Below are 16491 nucleotides of genomic sequence, written 5' to 3' on the forward strand. Positions count from 1 at the left end.
CTTTCATGGGAAAAAAAAAAGCAAATAAAGAAAAAATTATTTAGCACATATGATTGCAACACTAATAATTTTGTAATTGAATCTTAATAAAAATTTCCTTTGCTTTTCAATCTGCAGCCAATGTAATTTTCTGAGAATACATTGCAATATGGCTACCTGGAGTAGTTCTGTACACAGAGTGTGCACTGACCACTCCCCAGAAGCATAATTTCCTGCTTATGTGATTGGCTCACCAATTTTCCCAGAAGTCTGCCTAAGATACAACTGAGGCCTCGTACACACGACCGAGTTTCTCGGCAAAAACCAGCAAGAAACTTGCTGGGAGATATTTTTTTGCCGAAGAAATCGGTCGTGTGTACATTTTCGTCAAGGAAACTGTCGAGAACCTCATCGAGCAAGTTCTCTATTTCCTCGACGGGAGTCTGATTTGGCTCATCGAGATCCTTTTGACGGGCTGGTTTTCAACGAGAAACTCGGACATCTGTATGCTAAGAAACCCGCGCTTGCTCAGATTAACGTATGAGACGGGAGTAAAAGTAGCATTTGTAATGGAGATAACACATTTTTAAAGCTGTAACAGACTGAAAAGTGCAAATCGTCTCTTACCAAACTTTTATTTAACACGCAAACACGTGAAATTAGCAAAAGCAGCCCCAAGAGTTTAGCCATTGGAATCGAACTTCCCTTGCCGTTGTATGTGTTGTATGTCACCGCGTTTGAGAACGAGGAGATTTTGGCTTGACTGTGTGTACGCAAAGCAAGCTTGTCGAGTTCCTCGACAAGCCTAACAAGGAACTTGACAAGGAACTCGACGAGGAACTCGATGTGTTTCGCCCGTCGAGTTTCTCTGTCGTGTGTACGAGGCCTCAGATTTCAAGCATCCCTTGCAACAAAAATGTAATTTTTTGAGAGATACTTTCAATAGGAAACCATCTAAAGGGATGCATGCCCTGCTCATTTCTTCATTAGGGCCTTGTAGCTCCACACATGACAGTTAATTATGAAACTACTCCCATTAGACCTACTCAGAACAGAGGCACACACCCAGGTACACCCCCCCAAAAAAAAGCCAGGGGGTAAAGTTGGACAAAGGTGGATGTAGGAAGAACTCTCTCGCTGTGGCAAATTATACCTGTCAAACTAGTCTGCAGACCAGTAGGAGAGGATAAATGAGGAACAAAAGAAAATGTCCGGGAGGGGGGCAGGAGCAAGACTACCTAGAATGAGCGCTAGTCCGGGATCTATTAAGAAATACATGACACATGAGGGAGGTAAAGAAAGCCCTGGAATAAAGACAAAAGACAAAAAAAGCAATTTTAACAAAGGGAGAAATGGCGGAAATGCTTGCAAGGTTGGAAACGAGGTTGGGAACATCTATAAAAGGGTAAATAGCAACTTTACATGAATCACATGTTGAAAAGGATTGAGGACACAGAAGAAAGGCTGGACAATCACGGGCGCTACCTTTTCTTGAGAGGAAAACTACATGGAGCTGAGTTCTCCCTGGCAAACATATATGGCCCTAATAAAAATTCTATTAGATATTTAATGGGGATCATAACAGAGTTTATGGAATTTAAGAAAGGGGTGGCCATTATGGCAGGGGACTTTAATTTTTGTCTGGAGCCGAGGATGGATAGTATGTCACAAGTACAGGAGACTGGAACAGCCCTGAGAAATAAATGGAAAAAGAAAAGGAGTTGATGAGTGGAGAACACAACATAGTTAAGTACGGGATTAAACATTCCACTCCCCTGTACATGGGACGTACTCCAGAATAGATTTTAGTCTGATAGAGCATAGGTTGCTGGAAGCAGCGGTAAGTACAAAAATTTGAATATCGACCTTCTTGGATCACACGTCGGCGATACTCCAACTGAACATAGGAGAGGCACAAACTAGGAGTACCTGGATACTAAATGAAGAACTCCTACAGGATAAAGTAATAGAAGAGAGAATAAAAGATGAATTAATGCAGTTTTTTAGGGTCAATAGCACAGAGGAAATATCTGAAGCCACAGTCTGGGAAACCCATACGGCATATATCAGGGGTATAATGATTATGGCAGGATCAGAAAAGAAAAAAAAATAACTAAGGAGAAAAAAAATAGCTTTAACTAAAGAAATGTATGAGTTGGAAAAGCAACATAAGAAAATGAGAGAAAAGCAACCTCTATTAAAACTTAGCATTAAAAGGGAGGCGATGAGAGAAATAATAGAGCAGGAAATCCGAACGGTCTATAATCAAATAAAGAAAGAGAGGTATCAATGGGGCAATAAGCCTGGGAAATATCTAGCGAGACTCCAAAAAAATAAGAAAACAGCTAATTATATTGAATCGATACAAACGAGTACTGAGGAATTAGTACACAAAACAGTAGAAATAGCTAAAACCTTTCAAGAATACTATGGGAGGCTCTATTCAATCAATAAGAACGACACAAAAAAAAGAAGTAAAACAAAAATTTGAGAAATCAAAAGCATTTCTAAAGGATATAGATCTAAATAAAATCCCAGAAGACAAACTTAGCTACTTAGAGGCCCCTATAAAAGAATGACCAGGTGGGAAAAGTCCTGGACCCGATGGCCTGACGACACTTTATTACAAAAAAAAAAATTACATCTTAATTCCTAAACTGTGCTCCTATATGAACGGGATTGTCGTGAAATGGGAGATGCGGAAGGAGGCACTAGAGGCCACTATTACTATTATTCCGAAATAAGGGAAAGATACTGTAGCACACTATGCTCCAGCTAGAGACCTATCTCACTCTTAAATACCAATACCAAGTTATTTGCAAAAGTACTAGCAGAGAGGATGAAAACAATAATGAATGACCTAGTACACACAGATCAAGTAGGTTTTATTCCAGGAAGGGAGGGGAGGGATAATGGAATCAGAACGCTCCTGGCAGTACAGAAAATGTAAGAAACAGGGGCCCCAGGTCTACTCCTGTCAATTGACACTGAAAAGGCATTTGACAGGGTAGACTGGAGCTTCATGCAGAGTACATCGGAGGCAATAGGATTAGGACCTAGAATGACTATTCGGATAAAAGCACTATACAACTGACTTACAGTGAGGGTAAAGGTAAATGGGACCGTCTCGGATTCGTTTGATATGTATAATGGCACCAGACAGGGGTGCCCCCTGTAACCCTTGATGTTCGTGTTGGCTCTGGAACCCCTGTTAAAGGGGGTAAGGCAGAACATGGGCATCAAGGGGATAAAAGTAGGGGAAGTAGAGGAAGTCCATAAATTAGCGGCCTATGCGGACGACATTTTATTTTTTATAACTAGCCCCAGAATAACCCTCCCAAACTTAATGAAATCCCTAAAAGAGTACGGAGAGATAGCTAACTTCAAAATGAATCTGGCCAAGTCTGAAACTTTACGTATTAATGTACCAAAAACAGATAGGTACACCTATCAAAAAGATTTTCCATTTGTTTGGGGAAAAAAGAACTAAAGTACTTAGGAGTAAAGATAACAACAACCACTGAGACATTATTATAAAGCAAATGTTCTTCCATTATTGAATGACAGTTATCTTGGGTTGGAAGAATAAATATTTTCAAAATGATAATCCTACCCAAAATATTGTACAAAATGCAAATGATCCCAATTCCACTACCACAGGTATACTTTAAAACTTTACAAACGATGTTCCTAAAATGTATTTGGCGAGGGAAAAAACACGTATTAGTCTGACACTGTTGACAAGGGAAAAGGCACAAGGGGGATTAGGGGCACTGGATTTTAAAAATTTGTATAACGCGATAATCGTTTCACGAATAATAGAATGGGCAAAAAATAATCGGGAAAAGAGATGGGTAAATGGAACATAACATCTGTAAAGTCACAATGGGGAAGATAATTGGCACGCACAGTATCACTTGGAATGCACTAAAAATATGGGATAATATACACAAAAGGGAAAAATGGGGATACAATTCACCTTTAACACCACTAAAAGACACAAAATACTTCATGCCGGGTATAGAGAAAATGTTCAGAAAATGGATCACACAAGAGAATGCACAACTGAAAGATGTAATGATGAAAGATAAAATGTGCACTTTTCAGGAATTAAAAAATAAAAGGGAACTGATGGTGATTGATGAGTGGCGGTATACCCAGCTAAAACATTTCTTTGAGGCATTACCCCAGCCTATTAGATCGGCAGAGAACTTACGGCCCTTAGAGAAACTGTGTGGACAAGGGAAGGAATGGGGTGACCTCTAAGATTTATAAAATATTGAATGATACAAAAAGGCTGGAGATACCGTCATACATCAGGAAATGGGAAAAGGAATTGGGAACACAGGTGAACGACTTTGAGATTAGGCAACTAGGGCGCACTCCACGTTGGTAAACAGTAATATGATAGATTTGAACTATAAGTGCCTGGCCCATTGGTATATAAATCCTCACATAAATGCCAAAGGGAAACATCACAGTTATGCTGGAGGGGGTGCAAAGAAATTGGGACTATGGCTCACATATGGTGGACATGCCCCAAAATAAAAAAATATTGGGGGGAGATTAGGCAACTAATGAGAGATAACAAATATCGAAGTCCTACCTAGATGACCCATGGGGGTGCTTACTCCATGGGATCAGAATGCCAACTAAGCAATATGTGAGAACTCTGCTCCCACAAGCTCTTAAACGCTGCTAAGAGCCTAATACCCACACTCTGAAGAACTGGTACAATAAAATAAATGAAATCCAAAATTTAGAATACTTAAGGTTTAGTAATGAGGAGGGAATGGAGGAATGTGAGAAGAAATGGAAGGAATGGGTAGACTACAAGCACTCAATAAGATTTGCAGAAGTGATGGGAGCATAATATATTAAGAACTGGAAATAATAAACTAGAATTAAGGAGGGAGAAGAGGGGAAAAGTTTAATATAGACTCCTTGTGAGAAAAGAAGATGGGGATGTTTTAGGACTGGGAGGTTAGGGGGTAGGGTTCAGGGATTAAGGCACATATTATGTATTGCATTGTTTGTTTTCCTATGTGAGGTCGAGACGAAAGGAGAAACTCGCCCAATGTAATGTCGTTTTATATGGAAAAATAAATTAACATAAAAAAATAGAAAAAAAAATTGCTTAAGAGTAACAAAAGGTAGGAATCTGCAACAAAGTTTGTTATAATCCTTGCGCTGTACATAGATCAACCAGTAGGGAATGTTTTTTTCTGGAGTTATGCTTTAATTGAACAAGCTAAAGTTAGAAGCTGATTGGCTGCCATGTATAGCTGCACCCGATTTTGTACTCTCCTGTTTTAGTAAATCAACCATGCACACATAAGCTTTTAGAGGAGTTTAGAGGCAAAGATGTTAAGAGGCAGCAAAAACCCACTGTCGATCCAAGAGCAGCAGTTTGGCAGAAAAAACATTTGACGCTTCTAAACACGTGTTAAAGCTAGGCACGTTTAGCGTTTGAGTTTTAATTTATTTCAATGGCCAGAATAAATTATTATTCTGGCCAATGAAATTAATTAATGCCCATACACCTGGCACACCTAAACACACCTAAATGTGTTACACACTTTTAAAAGAGTCAGGTGCTTTTTCTGCCAAAATCCCTGCCAGGAGGAAAGATATCTAGGAAAGATAGAAAAATGTCCAGTGTGCATGAGGCTCTTTTCTTCATTTACCAATTCAGTGTGCACTTATTTGTTTTCTTTCCTTTATTATGCATCAAATCACTTGTAAGCTCACTCTAAAAGTACATCTGCTGTTGTACTGTTGGTCTTGCAGCAGACCCGAAGCACTGTTGTCCTGTCTGTGGTCTTCCTCATTCAGAAAACCCAGACAAGCGTTCTCACTGCTAGTTTTCTTTTATTAACACTGCAGGGTCATTACAGTCTGAATGATAAATAGCATACAGATGGGTGGAGATGCGACCAGGCTTCTGGGGTTGTTTGTGGGGCTGGAAGTACAGTGGCAGCGATACTTTCAGGGGGAGATTACAAGTGATTTCATATTCTTATTAGAGAAAAGAAATAATAATAATAATAATAGATTGTAAGCTCTTCTGATCAGGGCCCTCTTAATCCTCTTGTATTTTATTGTATTATAACTGTATTGTCTCTCTTTTATATTGTAAAGCGCTGCGTAAACTGTTGGCGCTATATAAATCCTGTAAAATAATAATAATAATAATAATAATAATAATAATAAGGCCACATTGTGTGGGTACAGAAATACATTAAATCAAAAGATAAGAAATAAGCTGCATCCGGAGTCCAACATCAAGTACCAATGCATGGAGAATATTTTGTGTATGTACTGGCAGTAATCAAATTCATTCACCTCTTTGTTTGAAAAGCAAGCATTGGATTTGCATGGATCTATTCAAAGCCATTGTTATATAATACAACACCACCATCAGGGTATAGAATATATAAATGTTTATGATGAAATCCCTTGCTTCTAGCTACTGATTTCTTGAAAACATAAAAAAAAAAAAAATACAGAAACACAAGACAGACTTCCAGACAGTTTAATAATGTATTCATTTACTTGGTGTGAGCTTTGACTTGAACTACACTATGCACATTCACATATACAATAGTAGCTCATAAACTCAACATTCTACTTAGTCAGTTTGGGTGAATCACATACTTCCCTCACTAAGCCTCACTGAGATTTAAATGTTTTAGAATTACTTAGAATTAGTTTGTTGACCACATATATAAGGACAGGGGTGTATTGGACAAAAAAAATTACCATAACCAACAGAGCGCCAACATAGATATTCCTACATACAGCAGATATTCCTACAAGTAAGAGTATATACTGTAAACTGCAAGGCACACTTTAGAGTATACATTGAGGTTATTTACTAAAGCTGTAGAGTGCAAAATCTGGTGCAGCTCTGCACAGAATCCAATCAGCTTCCAGGTTTTATTGTTAAAGCTTAATTGAACAAGCTGAAGTCCGAAGCTGATTGGCTACCATGCACAGCTGCACCAGATTTCACATGCTCCAAATTTTAGTAAATCAACCCCACTGTCTTGGGTTATGATTATGTGTATTCTTCGTGAAACTTATTAACCATGCTGCTGTCTCTTTGTATGGTGGGTCTGTGATGTCCTTTTTTGTTGATTTTATACAATAAAGCATTTTTTTTCTGAAGTTTGGAGTACGTTCAATCCTCACTTGATATTTTCTGCTATGCCCAGGTCATGGACTGAATCGGCACCCTGTGATTCTGAATGCGGAATATATTACATGTTTCACCTGCAGTGGTGTTTGTTCTTTGACCATCAACCCCACTGTCTCCCTTCCCTGATGTCAGTTCTGGTTGCTTGAGCAGACAATCATCAAGCATCATGGTCATCCCATTGGAGGTAGGGGTGCGAGTCACGTGCTGGATATTTCTTTTCACCATTGGCAATATAACAGGGCATCAGGGAAACAAATGGAAGTTGAGTATCAACAGTTTGGGAGAACAACAGTTAAGGAAACTTGTTACTTTGCACCACATGGACAAAACACAGGTTCATTTTAAGCCAAGGGTCTAACATTACCTGTTGTACAGTTCTCTCTTAATGTTTACTTGAGTTAAAACAAAATTGTAAAAAATATAGAAAAGGTTTTAAAACTACAGAAGTGGTCCCTTTTGTAATGCAGTCTGCTCTTATACAAATTAGCAATGTAGATACTGTATGTGAAAATATTCTGTTAAAAGTGCAGATCCAAGGATTAAGTGAAATAAATGACTGAACTGCTGATGCTAGAAACCACTGCAACTGCCAAAGACCGAACATTGCTCAAATAAACCTTAATTTGCGTTCAATGTAGATTCCAGCTAGATTCCAAAGATCTTTTTACATGTGGGATTATAAAAACGGGCCAAACATGGATCAAAATTCAGCCAGTTCAGCAGGGACCAGCCGCATTTGAGTCCATGTAAAGCCACTGTGGTTGAACAGAGGTTGATCTACCGATCAACTTCTGTTCAACCACCCTGTTGGAAAATTTCCACTCAACCAGTGCTGCAGGTTATGGATTGCAGCACTGATCAGTGTATTCTGAGTCCAAGGGAAGAGGGGGTATTCCCTGATGCCCCACCGAAAAATCCTAGGAAGGTGAATAGAGTGGCAACCTAAGTATGGACTCAAACCAGGCCACGCCCACAAAGCATTTCGGGATTCCCCCTGGAGCTTAGTCATGGGGATAGAGATTACATGTATGTGGGGAGTATATACGCATCATCGGTAATCACTCAATTGATGTAGAGGGGTAGCAGGTGTATATAGTTAGTCATGATTGTTGTACGTTTAAAAAATCATAGATCAATGAACATGCTGAAAGCAAATATGGTGGCTCCTATACAATGAAAATTATAGGTGTAAAAAGAAGCACTTGAATATTTATGCTCCCAGTTGAATTTATTAAAAGGACAAAAACTTTATTAATAAATTAATTAAAAAAAAAAAGGAATTTTGTAGTGGTATATGTGGTTGAGAGTTCAATCACAAAAAGTTTTTATCTATCTTGTTACAAGAGATGTGTCTTCCCTCGAAAATCAAAAAGACACTCAAGGTTACTCGGGAATAGATTAATGTTACTGTTGTAGTAGTCATTAGATATGTATATGAGTGTATGAAAATATAAATATGGCAGGAGCTAGTTGGTATATCAGTGTGTTGGTATCCATGGTGCTGACAAGAAAACAAATTATTCATAATAGTGTATATTCCGCTGGTGGAATAAGTTGAAGTGTCTCGTAAGATTTGTCTACATGTCTAGATTACATGTTGAACAACTACAACAATAGTAACCTTGAGTGTCTTTTGGATTCTCTAGGGAAGACACATCTCTTGTAACATAAGATAGATAAAAAACTTTTTGTGATTGAACTCTCAACCACATATACCACTATAAACTTCCTTCTTTTTTTAATCAATTTATTAATAAAGTTTTTGTTCTTTTAATAAATTCAACTGGGAGCATAAATATTCAAGTGCTTCTTTTTACAATCATAATTTTCATTGTATAGGGGCCACAATATATGCTTTCATCATGTTCATAAAACTATGTTTTTTAAACCTACAACAGTCATGAGTAACTACAGTATATACACCTGCTACCCCTTTACATCAATTGAGTGATGACAGATGATGCTTATATACTCCCCACACGCATGTGATCTCCACCCCCATGACTAAGCTCTGGGAGCAGAGCAAAACAGGTTGGGGGCGTGGCCTGATCAGAGGCCAGGCTGAGGTTGCCACTCTATTCACCTTTCTAGGATCTCTCGCATGTGTGGCATCAGAGAATACCCCCTCTTCCCTTTGAGTCATTACATGAGCCAGGACGTGGCCTCCATCCCCTTACGGCACTCCCAGTTGCAGATGCAAAGGCACCTGTTTGTTTATCCCCCGTTCATCGAGCCTGAGCAGCACACATCAAGAGTTAACCGGTCTCAGTGTATTCTGAGGACAGGGAAGTCTCCCCGTTGTCAGAATACAAAGACACAGTGGGTGGGGATTCTCCCCTGCACCTCGAATGAGTGGATGGGGAAATTGGGTCAGTTTTTTTTGTTCAAGCTGCTGATTGAAAAAAAAAAAATATTCATCTATCTTCCCTTGGTATCAACAACCAGATTCAACCTTTTAAGGATGGGTTGAATTTAATTTGAAACCGTGAGAAACAAGTACTGATTATTCTGTTACATCATTCTTTATGGAAGAAACAGCAAGAAAACTAAAAGCATGGAACATCCTTCCTACATCACAATAAGGTTGTCTCATGCCGCATACACATGATCATTTTTCGGCATAAAAAAAACAAAGTTTTAAAAAAATGTCATTTAATTTGATCGTGTGTGGGCTTCACATTTTTTTTTCCCAACATGCTGCATTTTTTAACAACGTTTTAAACTATGTCGTTTTTCGGGTTGTAAAAAATGATCGTGTGTGGGCTAAAACGACGTTAAAAACCTGCGCATGCTCAGAAGCAAGTTATGAGATGGGAGCGCTTGTTCTAGTAAAACTACCGTTCATATGGAGTAAGCACATTCATCACGCTGCAACAGACAGAAAGGCCTGAATCGTCTTTTACTAAACAGGAAATCAGCTGAAGCAGCCCCAAGGGTGGCGTCATCCGCATGAAACTTCCCCTTTATAGTGCCGTTGTACGTGTTTTACGTCACGGCGCTTTGCTAGAGCATTTTTTAAAAACGATCGTGTGTGGGCAACATCGTTTTAATGATGAAGTTGGAAAAACAAAGTTTTTTCTACATGCCGAAAAACTTCGGTTTTTTCATGCCGAAAAATTATCGTGTGTACGCGGCATTAGAGTTCCTTGAGTGACCTGGTAATATCGGCTTAGGTGCTACAGGAAAACCTGAATGAAAAATGTCATCTTTGAGCAAGCTGTGATCCCTGTGTGTAACTCAAGGCTTCTATAGCCATGCTGGCTGAAGTGTATGTTTAAATATCCAATATATTTGAAATAGCAGGAGCATTGTCCCGTTCAAGTCAACATAACATTATTATCCATGCATGGACAATCCAGCCCCAGATTTTACCAGCAGGCTACAGACAGCAAGGAAGGTAAGGAGGTAAGTACCTACAAGAAGTCATCAGCTGTTTGTACTGAGGCAGGCCAGGAAAATGTATATTTAAACCTTAAGATGTACTTTAAATAGCACTTGTGTGCATGGGGTGTTAAAGAGTTATCTTTACAGTGCTGCTTGCAGAGCTTGTCATTGTACAAATTAAAAATGTTCTTAGAAGCTAAAGGATCTAGTGACAGAAATCTATCAAAGCCCTAGGTTGTTTACATATATTCACTTTTGAGAAAAAAATCTAAAATCATCCCCAGCTGTTTTTTCCCAGACACAGAGCAGTGACAAAATGTCAAAAAACTCTACATAGTGTTCTCTTATTTCTAAAGATCCTGACCCATGCTTTCCCAACACAGTTCATATTTCATTGTGTCTGAAATGCTGCTGCTCACATAGCGTAGGCATCGCATGATACCATTAAAACCGATTAGGAGACAAAAAAAACAGCAAGGGCCTGCAGTCCCCCTTTTCTTTTGCTTATACTTGTTTTCTTCTCTGTGTTTTTTTTTTTTTGGTCATCACAGTTAATGTAATGTCATATATAATGTTAATGTATGCATGTATATCTTTCAATTTTGGGTGATCATTCTAACACACATCCAATACCTGTGTGTTTAGAATGTTAACAATTTGGCCATGTACTGGACTGCCAAAAAAAAACTCTAATGCCTCATACACATGACCAGGTTTTCCGATGGAAAAACTGCTATGAGAGCTTTTGGCCAGGAATCCCAGCCCTGTGTATGCTCCCTGGCAGTTTTTCTGAAAACTGCCAAACCCGCTGAAAAAAAAGAGAACCAGTCCTTTTCCCCGTCAGGATTCCCAATTCACTTTTTCCCGTCGGAAATCCCGAGTGTGTGTACTTATTAAAAGGTAAGTCATTTTTTCTGGTCAATTATTTTATCTATATGTTCAGACAAACTGGCAAAAGACACACGTGACCATAATTTTATCTAATGGCTAGTATTTGACTGTTTTCTGAACAAGAATTTTGTACAGTTTGACTAAAGCTGTCCTGAAAGATCTAAGAACAGTCACAGATCGGAAAGCACAATCTGATCATATACAGATGTGTTTGTCTAAGCTTTGTCCAGAAAAAAAAATGCTCAGGTCACAGGAACATATGTAGGAGGGAGGAGGGGGCATGTATTTTTCCGAGCAGACAGCACCAATGCAGGTTTACTATGTTGGGGGGAGGGGGGTAGCTATCCGATAAGGTATTCTAATCTTTCCTTTTGTTTTCTGCTCTGAAATATCATCTGGGACATTTAATTATCAGACAACACATCTATATTCACCTTGGCCTGTCAAGGATTACTTTATGTGCATGTGCACTTTGAAGGGATGATGTCCACCCTCTATAACAAACTATACCGCTCAAAATGTAATACCAGACAGCATAAAAAAGAATGAGAAAATAAGCCATTTTAAGCATAAACTCTCACTACCTATACCTTTTTCTTCAACCCAACTCCAACCATAACTTTTCTTAGTGGGAGTCAAGAAGCCAATGAGAATTTCCATCTGTGTGTATGTACATTCAAGCTTCAGGGGCTCTTGGGATAACTGGGTACTTACAGACTTTGCATCTCAGTGTAACCCCTGACAAAGTAAAAAAAAAAATTCCCAATAGAGGAAAAAACACTGCGCTAACGAAAATGTGAAAATAACCACACATTAATGTGGAAAATAAGCTGCCAGTACCAATAACCTAAGATACCCAAAGTAAACAAACAATATAAAAAGCAAGGTACAGCGCTAAGTGAACAATGTGAAACCAAAATGTTAAGTGAAAAAGATTAGTGTAAAACATAAAACTGTGACATATGAATTCCAGTTTAGGAATAATAAAGTCCATAGAGTATAATCCACATCATTATGAAATGAATGGAATAAAGTCCATAGATAGTAATCTGCATCAAAATGAAAGACAAATGATTCCTCCACCGAAAGGACACCCAAATCGTGAGATGTAGTCTCCTTACCACATATAATTGACCGTCGTTACAGCGGTCTATTTAGGCACAGGGATGTTTATAGTCTTCCCGAATCTCCAAGCATATGTGATGAAAGACAAATCCAGAATGTGCTCGCTCCAAGAGGTATGTAATCAATTCAGACTCCCATGTAATGAAAAATAAGGGAAGACCCCATAGCGTGATAAGCAGCCTATCCCCGATGACGTCTTTTGATGACGAAACGCGTAGGTGTGGCTTAGCTGAGTGGAACGTCATCACGCATTGTTTACGGAGATCCACAACCACAGAGTTTAGCAGATGGGAGTAGTTCAGAGGAGACGCCGCTTTCCCTTATTATACTTACTGCGCCAATTTTTCAACTTAATTGTAAGTGCTACTTTACTTTTTATTAAATCCCCTTTCAAAACGGTATCACGCTATGGGGTCTGTGGTAAGGAGACTACATCTCACGATATGGACTTTATTCCATTCATTTCATTATGATGTGGATTATATGGATATGGACTTTATTATTCCTAAACTGGAATTCTTATGTCACAGTTTTATGTTTTACACTAATCTTTTTCACTTAACATTTTGGTTTCACATTGTTCACTTAGCGCTGTACCTTGGTTTTTATATTTAATCAGTGTAACCCCTGCCTAATGAACCCAATTAACTCACAATTTAAGTACAGTACTTTATCTAATCTTGGTCATGGATAAAACCTGTTCCCAAGTTAAGAGACACTCAGTGTAGAGATGCTAGAGAAACTACTATTTAACATTTATTCCCTAAGCAAATGTTCCCAGCCTTACAGGTTAAATAATATCTAGAGTAATTTAACCTGGAAGACTGAGGACATCCTGTGAATGCATTAACCCAAAGGGGGCATCACCATGGCACCCTGCACTCACAGAATAATGATGTGAAGAATGGTCATAACAAAAACACAACTCTATGCATCTTTGAGTACAGCCCAGTGATAGAGAAGAATTAAAGAGCCACGTGATTAGACTAAAGCAGGGGTCTCAAACTCAAATTACCTGAGGGCCACAAGACAAGTTTTCATATGCCATGGGGGGCCGCATGCAAACTTTCAAACTTCAAAAACAACAGCACTGGTGTCAGCGAACACATTATTAACCCCCAGCACTGGTGTCAGCGAGCGCATTATTACCACCAGCACTGGTGTAAGTCAGGGTTTGACAAATTTGCTTGGAATCTAGGAGCCAGCTAAAAAAGTTAGGAGCCAGAAAACGCACCCCGTCCCGATGAGCTTGCGTGCAGAAGTGAACACATACGTGAGCAGCGCCCGCATATGTAAACGGTGTTCAAACCACACATGTGAGGTATCGCCGCGATTGGTAGAGTGAGAGCAATAATTCTAGCTCCTCTGTAACTTAAAACATGCAACCTGTAGATTTTTTTAAACGTCGCCTATGAAGATTTTAAAGGGTAAAAAAGTTTGTCGGCATTCCACAAGCGGACACAATTTTTAAGCGTGACATGTTTGGTATGAATTTACTCGGCGTAACATTATCTTTCATAATATTAAAAAAATGGGGATAACTTTACTGATGTCTTATTTTTTAATTAAAAAAAGTGTAATTTTTTCCCAAAAAAGTGCGCTTGTAAGACCGCTGCGCAAATACGGCATAACAGAAAGTATTGCAACGATCGCTATTTTATTCTCTAGGTTGTTAGGATAAAAAAAATATATAATGTTTGGGGGTTCTAATTAGAGGGAAGAATATGGCAGTGAAAATAGTGTAAAATGACATTAGAATTGCTGTTTAACTTGTAATGCTTAACTTGTAATACCAACGGCCACCACCAGATGGCGCCAGCTCACATCTGGTGGTAATAACTTGTAATACCAACGGCTCACCACCAGATGACGCCAGCTCAAAAAAAATAAAAACATTTTTTTTGCTCCCCTCACTTCCACCCGGCCTGCGGGCCAGTACTTTGAGACCACTGGACTAAAGGCATCTGGAAAAGGTATTAAACTTAAAATACATCTGAATTGGTGAAGGGGCTACCAAGGAAGGAGGGGTGCAACTTGGGGGGAAGGGGCAGAGTCCAGACCTGAGCTTTAAAGCAAACAGAAATTAGACTTGCTAAATAGTGATTGAGCCATGCTATAGTGACATATACTAATAGTGATCAAAAGGTCACTTTGACATCAGTAAACCATCCAGCTTTGTGAAACAAGGTCATTATGAATAATAGAAATAGAAATGCACTAATAATACCTTACATAGATCACATGGTCAAGCTAGCGCATCCAAAATTTTTAACATAATCATTAGTAAGAGTCATCAATTGGTGGTCAATGCATAAACACGCATTGCATTAACATTTGTACATTCAAATGGTACAAAATGTCTAAACTTAAAGAAACAGGAAGACCACATGGAACCAACAAAATCCTGATTTGTATGTGTGTAACTTAGAATCAGCATTAAAATGGAAATCTAAAATATAGTGTGTCTGCACTTCCAATGCAGTGGGATAAATTCATGCTTGAATCAGTTTGCCAGGTTCAGTGAGATTGCTTTGCGAAACACCACACAGGTTGACTTTTGATAAAAAAAAGAAAATTGTGTTCAGCATTGTGTTTTTATCAATGTTATAGCTTATTGGCTTAAAGCTGCAAGCCTATTAAACAACTTATAAATCATGAAACATGTCTTAAACACTTTACTGTAGAAGGCGCCATATTGTGCTCCGATCCAAGCTAAATATACTCTGTTTCTGAAAAACACGGCAACCAGATGCCAGGCTCTTGACATACAAATGTCCAAGTCAGTTCCAGGTTTTATACAGAACAATCAAGTTATACGGCAGAACTGTGAAACTTATGACTGTTAAAATAGACTTTGCATTACTAAGCAAGGTCTGCGTTTTTTCCATGCCAAATACAGTACCAAATATCTATATAAAAAAATAAATAAAAAAAAAAGTTAGTAAATATACTTACCATACCCTAGCTTTCCTACTGATAGGGGTCACCTTCTGGAGAAATCCCAGGAAATGCTTACTATCCCAAATCCCATTTAATGATGACCACCACCCGACAGATGTGTTTTCTCCCAAAATGTTGGGTACTCATTATTTCCGGGGATCTAGCTGAGAGGATGGGGGTATGGCAAACATAATGTAGCACTACCCCTGTAGGAGCTGCTGGATTAGATTTGGGCCTTGCACGTTACCTCAACATTCGTTGTCTAGGGGAAGAAAGTCTGTAAAGAACTCCAATGTCCACACAAGTTGTAAAACCTTTAGCTGTTAGGTTTTATTTTTCTCATAACTTGCAAGAAAGTAGAAGGATGGAGGAGCAGGGGAAGGTTCAGGCGCATAGTACAGATCACTGGGGAAAACTTCTAAGTCCCAAAAAAGGTCACTCACCACTTCCTCTCGAGTGGGTATTGCTCACCCGAATAGGCCCCTTTCACCTGGCCTAGCAGCCGGAATGATACACGAACAATGATCAGTAACAGTCTCTGCCACAGACTGGTTGTAAGAAAAAGTGAACAGTCCGGAATCCTCTGCCACAGGATTTGGTACCCGAACTTCCAGCCATACAGTTTAAGAGCCTTTAAGCCGACCCGGCGAAACTGTAGGGTAACATGGATTGTAGATCATCCCTTAATAGAGTCACCAGGCCTATCCCAAGACATCAGCCTTCCGCTCTGTCCCATCCTGGGCAGGTCCTCCCCTGGTTTTCTCCATTAGGTAGCTTCCTCTCGTGAGACGGACAACTCAGGATCAATTGAAATCCTAGGCCCCAGTCAGGATGGCTGGGCCTACTTGGTAGAAGTACAGCCTCGGGCCAACAAGGCCCCGAGACTAAACGACTATCATGGACCTCGAGCCAGGAGGGCCTCGAGGCAGAGACTCTCACAACATGGCGTCTGTCCCTTAAGTATCCTTCCC

At 39.3% G+C, this 16491-nt stretch overlaps 1 protein-coding gene across 1 annotated transcript in view; it reads right to left on the reverse strand.

Annotated features, from left to right (window-relative positions):
• Window positions 1-16491, reverse strand: part of ITGA9 (integrin subunit alpha 9) — a 487954-nt gene that overhangs the window by 230140 nt on the left and 241323 nt on the right. The gene's annotated exons all lie outside the window — the stretch shown is intronic.

This window comes from Rana temporaria, chromosome 5 (genome assembly GCF_905171775.1).
Source record: "Rana temporaria chromosome 5, aRanTem1.1, whole genome shotgun sequence".
NCBI classification, from domain to species: Eukaryota; Metazoa; Chordata; class Amphibia; order Anura; family Ranidae; genus Rana; species Rana temporaria.